This window comes from Sarcophilus harrisii, chromosome 2, assembly GCF_902635505.1.
Source record: "Sarcophilus harrisii chromosome 2, mSarHar1.11, whole genome shotgun sequence".
Classification (NCBI taxonomy): domain Eukaryota; kingdom Metazoa; phylum Chordata; class Mammalia; order Dasyuromorphia; family Dasyuridae; genus Sarcophilus; species Sarcophilus harrisii.
The window spans coordinates 430,945,818-430,958,390 of record NC_045427.1 but is presented as its reverse complement, the minus strand read 5'-3'; the positions used below and the strand labels follow the sequence as shown (position 1 = coordinate 430,958,390).

The following is a 12,573-nucleotide window of genomic DNA, read 5'->3' as shown; positions in this document are numbered from 1 at the left end:
CTTGCCTAAATCACTGAACCAGTATTTGAACTCAAGTCCTCTGACTAAAAATTCAGTACTTTCCATTATCTCCTTATTCCATTATTTTCCCAGGGAGTTTTCACGTAATAATATTATGGAGAAAACCAAATTTTTATTATTATAGTTAAAAATGTCAAGGATACATGATTTAATGAACAGGGGACCTTTCCCTCTAATGCAGATAATAGCCCTTCTATATATTAGTAGGTAGGCAAGAAATATCATGGTCAACTGTGGAAGGGGAAGGTCTTTATGACCAAAGCAGAACTAGAGATCATTACTGATCACAAAATAGAAAATTTCGATTATACCAAACTGAAAAGTTTTTGTACAAACAAAACTAACGCAGACAAGATTAGAAGGGAAGCAATAAACTGGGAAAATATTTTTACAGTCAAAGGTTCTGATAAAGGCCTCATTTCCAAAATATATAGATAATTAACTCTAATTTATAAAAAATCAAGCCATTCTCCAATTGAAAAATGGTCAAAGGATATGAACAGACAATTCTCAGATGAAGAAATTGAAACTATTTCTAGTCATATGAAAAGATGCTCCAAGTCATTATTAATCAGAGAAATGCAAATTAAGACAACTCTAAGATACCACTACACACCTGTCAGATTGGCTAAGATGACAGGAAAAAATAATGATGATTGTTGGAGGGGATGCGGGAAAACTGGGACATTGATGCATTGTTGGTGGAGTTGTGAACGAATCCAACCATTTTGGAGAGTAGTTTGGAACTATGCTCAAAAAGTTATCAAACTGTGCATACCCTTTGATCCAGCAGTGTTACTACTGGGATTATATCCCAAAGAGATTATAAAGAAGGGAAAGGGACCTGTATGTGCACGAATGTTTGTGGCAGCCCTTTTTGTAGTGGCTAGAAACTGGAAACTGAATGGATGTCCATCAGTTGGAGAATGGCTGAATAAATTGTGGTATATGAATATTATGGAATATTACTGTTCTGTAAGAAATGACCAACAGGATGATTTCAGAAAGGCCTGGAGAGACTTACACGAACTGATGCTGAGTGAAATGAGCAGGACCAGGAGATCATTATATACTTCAACAACAATACTATATGATGACCAGTTCTGATGGACCAGGCCATCCTCAGCAACGAGATCAACCAAATCATTTCTAATGGAGCAGTAATGAACTGAACTAGCTATGCCCAGAAAAAGAACTCTGGGATGACTAAAAACCATTACATTGAATTCCCAATCCCTATATTTATGCACACCTGCATTTTTGATTTCCTTCACAAGCTAATTGTACAATATTTCAGAGTCTGATTCTTTTTGTACAGCAAAATAACGTTTTGGTCATGTATACTTATTGTATATCTAATTTATATTTTAATATATTTAACATCTACTGATCATCCTGCCATCTAAGGGAGGGGATGGGGGGGTAAGAGGTGAAAAATTGGAACAAGAGGTTTGGCAATTGTTAATGCTGTAAAGTTACCCATGCATATATCCTGTAAATAAAAGGCTATTAAAAAAAAAAAAGAAATATCATGGTCAAACAATTGATTATACTGAAGTCATTCTGATCATGAGTTTTTCCACATGTAGCTGAGTCGTTCCTAATTCAGTTTTTCTTCAGTTCTTTCCAGCTTGGTAAAACATGCTAGAATTTGTATTCAATTCCTCATTCCACATTGAAGCATCAGAGTAGGACCTTCATGGAGAGTTGTCTTCATTATTATCCATTACATATCCTCTTTTCAGATGGCATATGGATGATTGTGCCAAACCAAGGGACAATGCAAAGTCTCATCCATGAGACTCATAAAGAGTTTTGGCCTGAATTTTCCTTATACGTACAAAGCCCACGTATTACTTATTTTACCCTCATAATCCTGTGAAATAGGTGAAGTAGAGCCCCCATTTAAAAGATGAAGCAACAGAAACCCAAACAACACATAGTCTCCTATTTCTTTTCCTCCCTCTTTCCACTTCACAAAAGAAGGAAAGCTTCAGTGACACCTGTGAAAAATTATCAACCCTTGCACTAGGGTCAACCACATAAGTCTGTCCTTAATCTTTCTGGAAGCAAGTCAGGGAAAAGCAAGAAGTTTCAAAGTGAAATGTCTGACCAAAATCACCTAACTGGTAAGTGGCAGAGTCAGACGTAGAAATTCCCAACAAGAGGATGAGCTCCTGGAGGAAAGGGATTCCATCTTCAGTGTGGGCAAATGGAAAGAACCATAGAATGGGAGCCAAAGGACACTAGTGTTGGAATTCAGGCTGTCATACTGACTAGCTGTGTGATCTTAGATAAGTCATTTTTGTTTTCCAAATCTTCACTTTCCTCATCTGTAAAACAAGTTGTCAGAAAATTATTTACAAGCTGGGGGGAATGGAATAAATGAACACTAAGATTCCTTACAGCTCTAAATTTCGTCCCTTCAATTTTATTTTGTGTCTTTGTTTTAAAAATGTGTTTCTTGCAAGCAATAGGTCATAGGATTTCATTTTCTTATCTATTCTGTCATCTTTTTTATTTTGGTTTGTTTTATTCAATTGCTTAATCCATTTATATTTAAAGTCATGAGAGTTGTATCTATATTTTCTTCCATTTGTCTTTAATATCTTCCCAAGTTATTATTTTTCCCTCTTCTGCTGTAAACACAGTACTATATTCCTTAGTTACTTTGGCTTAATCTTTTTAAGGTGGCCCTATTACCACTCACTCTTTTCCTTTCACTCTTGATTCACTTTTTTCATTTGTAGTGGTTCAGTCATTTCAGTCAGGTCTTTATCTGGTTATTTGATTCTTTTCCCCTCCTTTTGTTCTTGTTAACCAAGAAGATTTCTCCCTTCCTGTCCTCTCCTTCAACTGATCCTGTTCATTAGTATTTTTGTTTTTTGCGTCCTATTCCAAAGTAAGTTTTTCTTACTATTCTCATTATCCATCTTCTCTTTTTGTCTCCTGGCTCCTCATTGACTCCTATGATTACCTAGTCCTCTTTCTATTCTCTGTCCTCCTCCAATCAAAACTTCCAAGGGATTTATACTCTGAAGAGTTTCTGCCATTGCTCTGTTGAGCTTGCCCTGAAGATTCCCCTTTTTCATTATCGCTCATTCCCAGAACAATGCTAATTCTTGCAGGTGACAGAAAAACCTCTGCTCCAAGGTAAGATCTAACCCTACTAATGTACCTGATTATGCAAGCCATCATTGATCTATATGGTATCTCCTTCCTGAGTCCATGCCTTCATACTTTTCCAGGTGCTAAATACCTCTAGGAGTTTCAACTCCCCACTTCACACAAGAGTTGTCTTTTCAAGCATCAAATTGCTCAGTCTGTACCCAGCACAAGGTTCTCATCTCCTTTCACAGAACATCTTTCTTCACTCTTAATACGAGCATTCACCAGTGGAACTCTTTGTCACCAATAAAATAAGGCTTCTGTCATTTTTCCTTCCTTTTCAATCCTTCCCCCTCCTCTTCACCCTTTTGATCTTTTCTCTTCCAGAGACAATAGGGGTTACCTTATTTCTAACCCTGTTTGACTCAGATGTTTCACACACTGTTCTCTACCCTTTAGTCACCCCCTTTCCTGTAAAATGTAATGTAGTCCTACAAAAAACATTAATTTATATGTAAGTAAAGCGTCACCAGATTCTGTCTATAATGCCCCAGGCTTTTCCCTTTGTTATATTCACTTGACTTCCACCTTCACTCCTATTTCTATGTGAACTTTGTGACTGATGTCACTCTTTTGCTATTGCTGTACTTGGCAATTTCATTTGTTCATCCTATCACCATTTCTTTTGTCTGGGGGTATTCAAGAACTGAATCTCTTCAAGTTTACTTTTCTTTCTAAGAATGTTTCAAATACCTATTTATTATTGAATGTCCATCTTTTTTCATTTCTGGTTAATCTCAGATTTGCAGAGTAGATTATGCATCTTGATATCCATTTCACTTTAAAATACAATATTCTATTCTCCCTGGACTTATTAGTAGGTGCAGAATAATTTTATATTCATTTGAATGTCTTTTTCTTTGCATTGAAGATCTTTCTTCTGATCACTTCCAGGACTTGTTTCTGAACTGAATTGTTAAAGTTAAGCACTGTGTGTCTTAGGATTTGCTGCCTTGAGTTTTTTTTCTGGAGAAGATCTATGAATTCTTTTCGATTAGAATTGCATTTGTTTAAAAGTTTTGGGCCGTTAGCATATATTATTTCTTACATTACAGTGATCAAGTTTTCTGTTTTGTTGTGTTCTTCTGGAAGATCTATGATCCTTAGATTGTCTCTATGCATCCTTTCTTCATAATCAATATTTTGCTTTCATGGCGATATATTTTCTTTTTATGTTATTTTTTGCTTTTATATTGTCCTTTACTTCTGTGCACTTGTGTTACCAACCTATTGATTTCTCTTTGGTCAGACTTGTCATTACAGATTAGAGTTTATTTTGTCCATTAATGTTTTTCTCTGTAAGTCATGTTTGGGATGAAGACACCTACCCAAATTGACTACTCAGAGATCACTCATAAAAAGCAGATTTATTTATTAGAATCTCGAGAAGCGGACCCCATCCTGGTCTGCAAACCGAAGTTCACAGCAGGAGAGAGCCGCTCCCTTGAGAATGCTCACAGTCTTTATACCTTTCAAAGGACCCTCAAAATCCCAGCCTCTATATGGTGTGATTGGTCACATAAGTCTCTATTCCCCTATTTGGTCAGTGGAATGCAGTAGACAAGGTGATGTACAGCTTCCTCACCACATACCCTTCTTTGGACAGTGGAATGTAATGCAGGCCTTATCTAAAATCACATGCTTCCAGAGAAGCTGAAACAGAGGCCTTTAAGGCTTCAATTAATTTAGCTAACAGTCTGTGATCAATATGTGCTTGATCTGTAAGTTCTTCACCTTTTCCACACAGTCAAATTCTGCTCTTGTAATAGTCATCTTTTTTTTTTAAAACATTCATGAAAAATGTGTTGTGGTTCTATGTTCTCAAATTCCACAAGATCATCTGTTTCATCAAGTATTGAATAGTTTTCCTTTGTTTTACAGCATTTATTCATAGGTACTTGAAATCATTTACTAGATCTAGAAAATATATTTCCTACTGCTGTTAATGTTTTTGCTGTTGATTTTTCTGTGTATGTTCAAGGTCTTTGAGTCTTCTTCTGGAGATTTTGATAATTTCAGTCCTTTTTTGCTCCTTATTTTCCCATTGTTCACTTTCTCACTCCCTCTCCAGTGATGGTTTCTTGGGAGCTGGATCTCAAAGCATCTCAGCCTCCTTCTACAATAGACAACTTGGTTCACCAACCTAGGTCTCTACCCCATGTGACATATGCAGGACAGAGCAGTTCTGAGCTGGATGCTAGAACTTACTAGCTTACTGGAATGCCACACAGGAGCCCCCTCCCCTTGCCCCACCACACACATGTTGTGTACTGGCATTTTGTCCCACTCCCTCTGTTTCCCATTTCTCTGGCCTGGCACCAACAGTTCAGAGACAGACTATGTTGGTACTATGGGGTAGTAGTCTGGGTCTCCTAGGTTCTGAGAGGAGTAAAAATTGGGGTATGGGCTTGAGCTTTATTTCAAACCCAGATTTTTCCATTGCCCCTTTCCCTGTTCTTCCATTCTCCTGCAGAGATCTTTTGTAGCACAGAATGCTGCCTGCTGCAGTGCTGGATGGCTGTTGCAACCCCAGCAAGTTTCTAAAGCTTAGAGTGCTGCTACAGCCCTAGGGAATCTGTCTAAACCCTTGTGGCAAGTCCTAGAATCTGCTACTGCAGCCTTGTGGTCGGTAGCATGGTAGGCAGTGCAGGAGAGTGTGATGAATAGGCTCAGAATACACACCAACTTATGAGATTTTAAAAAAAATTTCTTTTGGATCCTCAGTGTCCTAGACCATAGAGATGGCTGAATTTGCTTTATCTTTGGCACATAATTTATGTTTTGGAGATGTTTGAGAGATTGTGAGGAAGAGAGAAAATGTCTAATCCTCCATTTTGTTGGTCACATGACCCAGAAATTGCTCAAAATCTTACAAAAATCCAGAACACCATATGAGTGGAAGTTGCTATTAGTCCCCTTCTCAGAGCTGGGCCCACAGTAGGCTTGTCCCTTGGTAATGGCAAATATAAATATTCCCTTGACTGGTTAATTGAGGTAGGTGCAGAAAAGGGGGCCCTGGAGGCTGAGTAAAAGTAGGAAGTATATATTTCATTTTGACAAGTCTTTATTGCATATCTCTTCAGTCCTCAGTGCTGTGGGGGAAATGAAAATGGAAAAAGCTCAGTCCCTGTCCTTAAGGAGCCCACAGTCTGTTTGAAGAGACAGCAGTTTTGCATCCAGTAATAACTGATATTGCTTTTGCTCTTGAAGTCTTACAAGAGCTTTCTGTGCATTATCTCAGTTAAGTCCTATGAGGCAAGTACCACAATGATTATTTCCCATTTTGTAGATGATGAAACTGAGGCTAAGAAATGATGTGACAAGCTCACGGGCCCAAAGCTAATAAATATTCCAAGTCTGGATTTGAACCCAAGTTTTCCTAATTCAAAATCTTTCACATCATGCACGACTTCATGAAGCCTCTGCATGACCTTCCATTGTCAATAGAATAAACTGAATAGAATCAGGCCTACATTTGTATGGCCCAGAACTGTTGGATAGAGCAGACAGCAGTGCAGTATAGAGGAATTAAAGGCAGCTTAGACTGAGGTGAGTAGCATTTAGCTAGAAGAGAAGGATCTTCTTGTTCCAAAATCAGTCTTAAAGAGCACATTGTATCTGAAAGAGGAAATCTGATAACCTTGAGTTGCTAAATTGTTTAACCCAGAAACCTCCAGACCTAACTAATTATCAATAGTCCTCTATTTTCTACTGAGAAAAATTCAGGCTCCTTTGTAAGATATTCACCTTACCTGGGATCACATTTTTAATCATTATTTTTTGCTATTCCTTTCCATGTACTCGATGCTCCAGCCATATTGAAAAAATTCTTTATTCCTCCAACATGCCTTTGCCCAAGCTATTCCCCAGGCCTAGAAAGTCCTTCTGCCTCTCTGCTTACCGAATTCCTACCTTACCTTTGAAGCACAACTCAAATGCCTTATGAAGGCATCCTTGAACCCCTACTAAGTAATAATCCTTTTCCATAATCCCCACATAGCATTTTGTCTTCCATCTCTCTAATGTACTTATTTAATATTGTGCATTACACTTGTCTGTGTTTGGTGGTTCTCCTTCTGACTCCAGGAATGCAGGAAATGTTTTTACTATAAATTTATTTTTCTTTCAGGTCTAAACTGTGTCTGCTTTAAATACAACAAGAGCTTAATAAATGTTTGATGACTGAATGATGAAATGAGGGAAGGAAGAAGTAGCCCAGGTATTCCCAATTTAGTCTAGGGCAGCTCAATGTTCATTATATACCTACTATTACATACAAAGTCTTGTGTATACAAATATGAAAAATGTCAGTCCTTAATAATATTGATGAAATGACCTGTCTCCACTGCTAGAAAGGTGGGCTATAGGTAAGAATGAGCAAAGCATTGTGAGATATGGCCAACATCTCGTTCTAGTTTGTTTGGTTATACTTCTTTGTTTCAAAGGTGGGTTCTTTTGGGGAGAGAAGAGGTGGAATATTTCAAAGTAATAGCAATGCAGAAAATTAAAAGCATCAACTTTTTTTTAAAGTACATAGTCCATTTTCTCAAGGGGCATATAATCTCTGAGAGGATAAATATCCACAGACAAATAGATGACACACAACAGAATGCTACTGAAACAAAGGAGAGATGGGAGAGAGAGAGAGAGCACTTTCATCTGGGGAGATTAAGGAAATTTTCAGGGAAAAGATGGCATCTGAACTGAACATTGAAGAAAGGGATGTCGAATGGCAAAGATGAGAAGAGCACACTGACACTGACATACACAGTCTCTCACTCTGCGCCTTTTTCCAACTTTGCACCTCCTCCTAAAATACACATATTTAGTTTCTCCTTAAAAGGCCGTATAATGGGAGATTAGCATCCTAGAGCGTGCTGGCCAAACAGTCAATGCGGACTGATTGCTGTGGAAGGCAGACGGTTGCTGCCCACCGCAGGGGAGTCTGTGTGCGTCCCAACCCCCTCTTCTGAAGAAGTAGTCACCCCTCTCACCTCTATGAGAAATCAGCACAGGTCCTGTACCTCCTTCTCGGCCCCTCTTCACACCCCCTCCTGTGAGTTTCAGCCCCTCAGATCCAGGGAAATCAGAAGCAGGATGCTTGGAACACCGCAGGCAGCCTCCTGGTCCCCTTGAGGGCAGGTGGGGGACGTGGGGAGAGTCAGTTTGATTAGGTGATGAGTGGGTTTAATATATAAACACAAATTGCCGTAGGGCCACAGAAGGCGAAGGAAGCCTCCTCCTTTTTCCTCCCTTTCTTTCTTTCTCTCTCTCTTTTTTAAATCTTTAATGTCTCCAACCAGCCAGCAGTGGGGGAGGCGTGGTGAGTGCGCTATATTTCAAAGGGCTGTCACAGCTGGAAGGATTTTCAGAGCATTTCCCAGCCAATCTATTGTGTATAAATATATAGATATATATATAGGTTTCATTATCCCCTTCAGGGTTCCTAGAGAATATATTCTTTTAATATGTATAATATATTTGAGCTGTTATGTGCCTGGAGCTGGGGGATGATGGTAGATGGGGGCGGGACGCCAGTTCACAGTGGATATCTCAAAGTCATTTCCAGGGGCAAAGCAATACCTGCCTTTGTGGAGGGTGTTAAGGAGAAGGAAGAGGTTGAATTGTCCTGGCAGTACTGGTCAGACCCATCTGGAAGACTCTGTCCCCTTCTGAGCACCACCTTTGAGGAAAGAATAAGTGGGACAGAGAGAGGATAGGACACCATACCATACAGGGATCCAGTTGAAGAAATGAAGAATGTTTAGCCTGGAGAAGAGAAGACTAAAGAGGGACACGGTAGCTGCTTTCAAGTATTTGAAAGGTTGTCAAGCAAAAGAAGAATTATATTTGTTTTGCTTGGCCCCACAGGGCAGAAGGAGGAACAATGGGTGGAAGTTGCTGAGGCTGATTTCAACTCAGTGTAAGGAACAACATTGTAACAATTAGAATTGTTCCCCAAAAGTAAAGTGGGCAGTCTCATAAGGCGGTGAACTCCCTATCCTTGGAGGTATTCAAGTGAAGGCTAGATGTAGAGGGGCTTTCCTGTTTTTCTCTGTTAAACTAGGTAGCCTCTGAGGTCTCTTCCAGCTTACAAATTCTGTGATTCTTCATTTAGTCTTTGGGGGTCTCCAATCTTAAAGCTAAGTGGGCTTGATTCTTCATAGTTAATTATCAGGACTATGCCACATTGGTACAGTAGCTGAAATATTTTGATATGAAAACCAAGACCATGGGTTTGAGTCCCATGATGGAATCAGCTTGTCAGGCACCCTTATATTTCCATATAGCAATTTGGAAAATGGAGTTTGAAGAGGAGTGAATGAATATGGATAGCTCAATGCAAACCTTTCCCCCTTCCCCTGCCAACAGTCTCAGTCATCAGAGAATTACTGCCATCTTAGCATGTCAGATATTTCAAATCTGACTGGTCCGATCCCCTAACTTTACAAAGTATGAATCTGAGATCTAGAGCAGAGAAATGACTGTCTAAAACTGAATAGTGGATATGAGGCAGAGCCAGGATTCTCACTTAGGGCTTTTGCCTCTAAGTCCAGCTCCCTTCCTCTGATCCCACACTGCCATCTTTCTGTTGTAGCAACAGCTCTGTCTACTATTTCAGGACTGGTTTGAAGAGTGGAGCAGCAAATCTGCCAGAGTATAAGAAAGATGATGGGAATGAGTAGAGAATAAGTGGGCCATTATGACTGGGAAAGAGAATTGGCATGAAATTAGTGGTGGGCCAGGGAGGAGAAAATAGAAAAGCAGGACACTCTCAGACCCAAGCCTGACAGAGGCTCCCTAGCTTCCTTTCCACTAATGTGAATTGAAACCATTTGGGGCCATATCACCCTCCACTCACTTTGGCCAATCTGTGATCCCCTCACTATTGTGGCAGAGTGGTAACAGTGCTAGGCAACAGGACCATTTGTCATGGCTAAAACAGCAGGGCACCCTGAGGGAGAGACAGGAAGCAGCATGTGCTACCACCACCTGGACCACCATTCCTCATATCCTGACAGAGGCAGCCCAGGACGGGGAACCCAAGAACCTTGGGAGTAGGGATGCTTCTAGCCCAGTGTCTGTGGTCATCCTCCAGGGAAGCAACCCCTGTGGAGATTCAGCTTGGTAAGTGATCCTGTGTACACTATAGCCACGGCCAGTGAAGACCAGAAAGGAAATGGCTCAACATCAGAAATGGATGTGATTTTGTCAGTGGAAGTAAAATGAAAGGAGCATTACCACTGGCTTTGCTGCTGCACCTTCAGATCCACAGGACTTTTCCATCTAACTGGTAGCTAACATTTTCTTTTGTGTTGTTTTCTCCATTAGAATCCTTTGACAGCAGGACTTTTCTTACTTTTCTGTTTGTACCCCCAGCTCTGAACACAGTGCTTTGTACACTGTAAACATGTAATAAATGCATTGCCCAATTCTTTCATGCTGAAGGGACGATCCTTTCTCAGGGGTAGGTTGGATTTGATATGTCCTCTATGGTTTTCTTCCCACTCTGAATTTCCATGTCAGTGTGACCTCAACCACATCACTTTCCAGTCTTGGGCCTCTATTTCCTCCTCTATAAAATAAAAATAAAAGAATAGCGTAGGTGATCTCTAAGCCTCCTTTCCTAGAGGAGGTACTTGACTTGACCTTAGAGGATGTATAGAATTTCAGTAGGTAAGATGGACTTTCTTGGCAGATTCCAAGCACCATGGAATAATGGGGAAGAATTCTAGTCTAAGAGTCAGAAGTCCAGGATTCCAATCCCTAACTGCAGCTCTGCTATTAGATATGCCTTCTTTTTAGCTCTAAATCTGTATTCTTTTGATCCTATAACTATGGCTTTGAGCTTTATCTCCACTCATTCACTCACACGATTCTCCTCTCCAGAATACCATCCTTTCTTTCCTTCTGTCTATACAGATCCCACCTACTCTTCATGACCAACCCCAGCCCTACACCTTGTAGGGCCGTCTCCTCTGATAATTGCAGTGCACAGGGACTTTCCACTCCTCCAGCTTTTCTATCCCCCTGGTATGCCGCCCTTGTTCACTGTCTTGTAAATTATTTCTGTATTTTCTTATGTTATAATTTCTCCCTATGATACAATATGGTACAGTATATACAATTCTGGACCTGGCATCAAGGAACCTCCATTCAACTATCACCTCACTTGGTTGCAATGCCATCACAGGAAAGTCACTTAATCTTAGTTGAGTGTCTCAGCCTCCTCTTCTATAAAATAGAGTTTTATGGAATCACAGTTTTGTTGCAAGAAAGTACTTTGCAAACTTTAAAGCTTAATAGCTTAAAATTGAACTTAAATTTTTGGAAAACCCTGCATAAATGTGAGGTATGGAATTATTATTTAAGTTGGTTGATTTAAAGAACATGTAAATGGATTTCCTCAGGCAACTCCCCACAACCTAATTCATTACATTAGAGAAGGAAATTCCTATACAAGGATTTCTCACATTTTGGTTTCTATATTTGTTTAGCTCTTGTCTTTGTATCCCCAATACCAAGCAATAATTACTATTGTTGAACTATTGAGAAAAGGAGGCAGGCAGTGGTTAAGTGATTTGCCAGCATCACACAGGCATTAAGTGTCTTTAGCTGGGTGTACTTGACAAATGCATGCTGATTAATACGCATGTGGAAAGCAGTATGGTTCAGTGGAAAGCTTACTGGCTTTGGAATGACAAGCTGGATTCAAATCCCATCTCTGATGCTTATTGTTTGTGTGACCTTAGACAAGCCATCTGACCTCCCTGGGCCTCAGTTTCCTCATTTATAAAATGGAAGGAGTAGAAGTAGCTGATCTCTAAGGTCCCTTCCAGGTCTAAGTTAATGATGATATCATTCTATGTCTTTTCCTGATCATAAGCTTCATGAGGGACAGAGCTGTGAAGGTGTCTCTTTTTGTATCCCCAGAGCACCTGGCACAAACAGGGTTTTAAACCCAGAGTACTAACTCTGATATTTTAGTAGATACTAATGAATTTGAGCTCCTTGCAAAAAGAGATTGTTTCATTAGTTGTCTTTGTATCACCACAAGCTAGCTCAGTGTGTGGCACACAGTAGGCCCTTAATAAATGTTTATTGATAGATATACAATCTCTGCCCAGCAGACATTCCCCCCATGGGTACAGATCACAGTCTATCCATACCTTTTATCTTATACAAGTCTCATTCACATTCTCCCATAAATCCTCCCTGAGATTATCCCTCCAACATGTTGGAAGTCTTCCTTAGGTTATTTAAATATTTTACAGAAATCAGTGCAGCAGTTGTGCAGTCCATTCCTAAGAGATTCTAATAGATGCATAGGAACAGGAACAGGCCCTGGAGCTGTGATTTCCCTATGTAGGAAATTCCTTCTCA

General features: G+C 39.8%; 1 protein-coding gene and 1 long non-coding RNA gene across 2 annotated transcripts in view; one reads left to right on the top strand and one right to left on the bottom strand.

Annotated features, from left to right (window-relative positions):
* Positions 1-6,235: 6,235 nt before the first annotated feature.
* Positions 6,236-10,863, bottom strand: LOC116421715. Its single transcript, XR_004232206.1, has 4 exons — positions 10,432-10,863; positions 8,773-8,872; positions 8,184-8,320; positions 6,236-6,281 (listed from the first exon to the last, which is right to left on the bottom strand). It is a non-coding gene; the product is annotated as an uncharacterized LOC116421715 (long non-coding RNA).
* Positions 10,141-12,573, top strand: part of BLCAP (BLCAP apoptosis inducing factor) — a 20,739-nt gene continuing 18,306 nt past the window's right edge. Inside the window, exon 1 of the mRNA XM_031954056.1 lies at positions 10,141-10,317. The gene's annotated coding sequence lies outside the window, so the exon portion shown is untranslated. The remainder of the gene's footprint in view (positions 10,318-12,573) is intronic.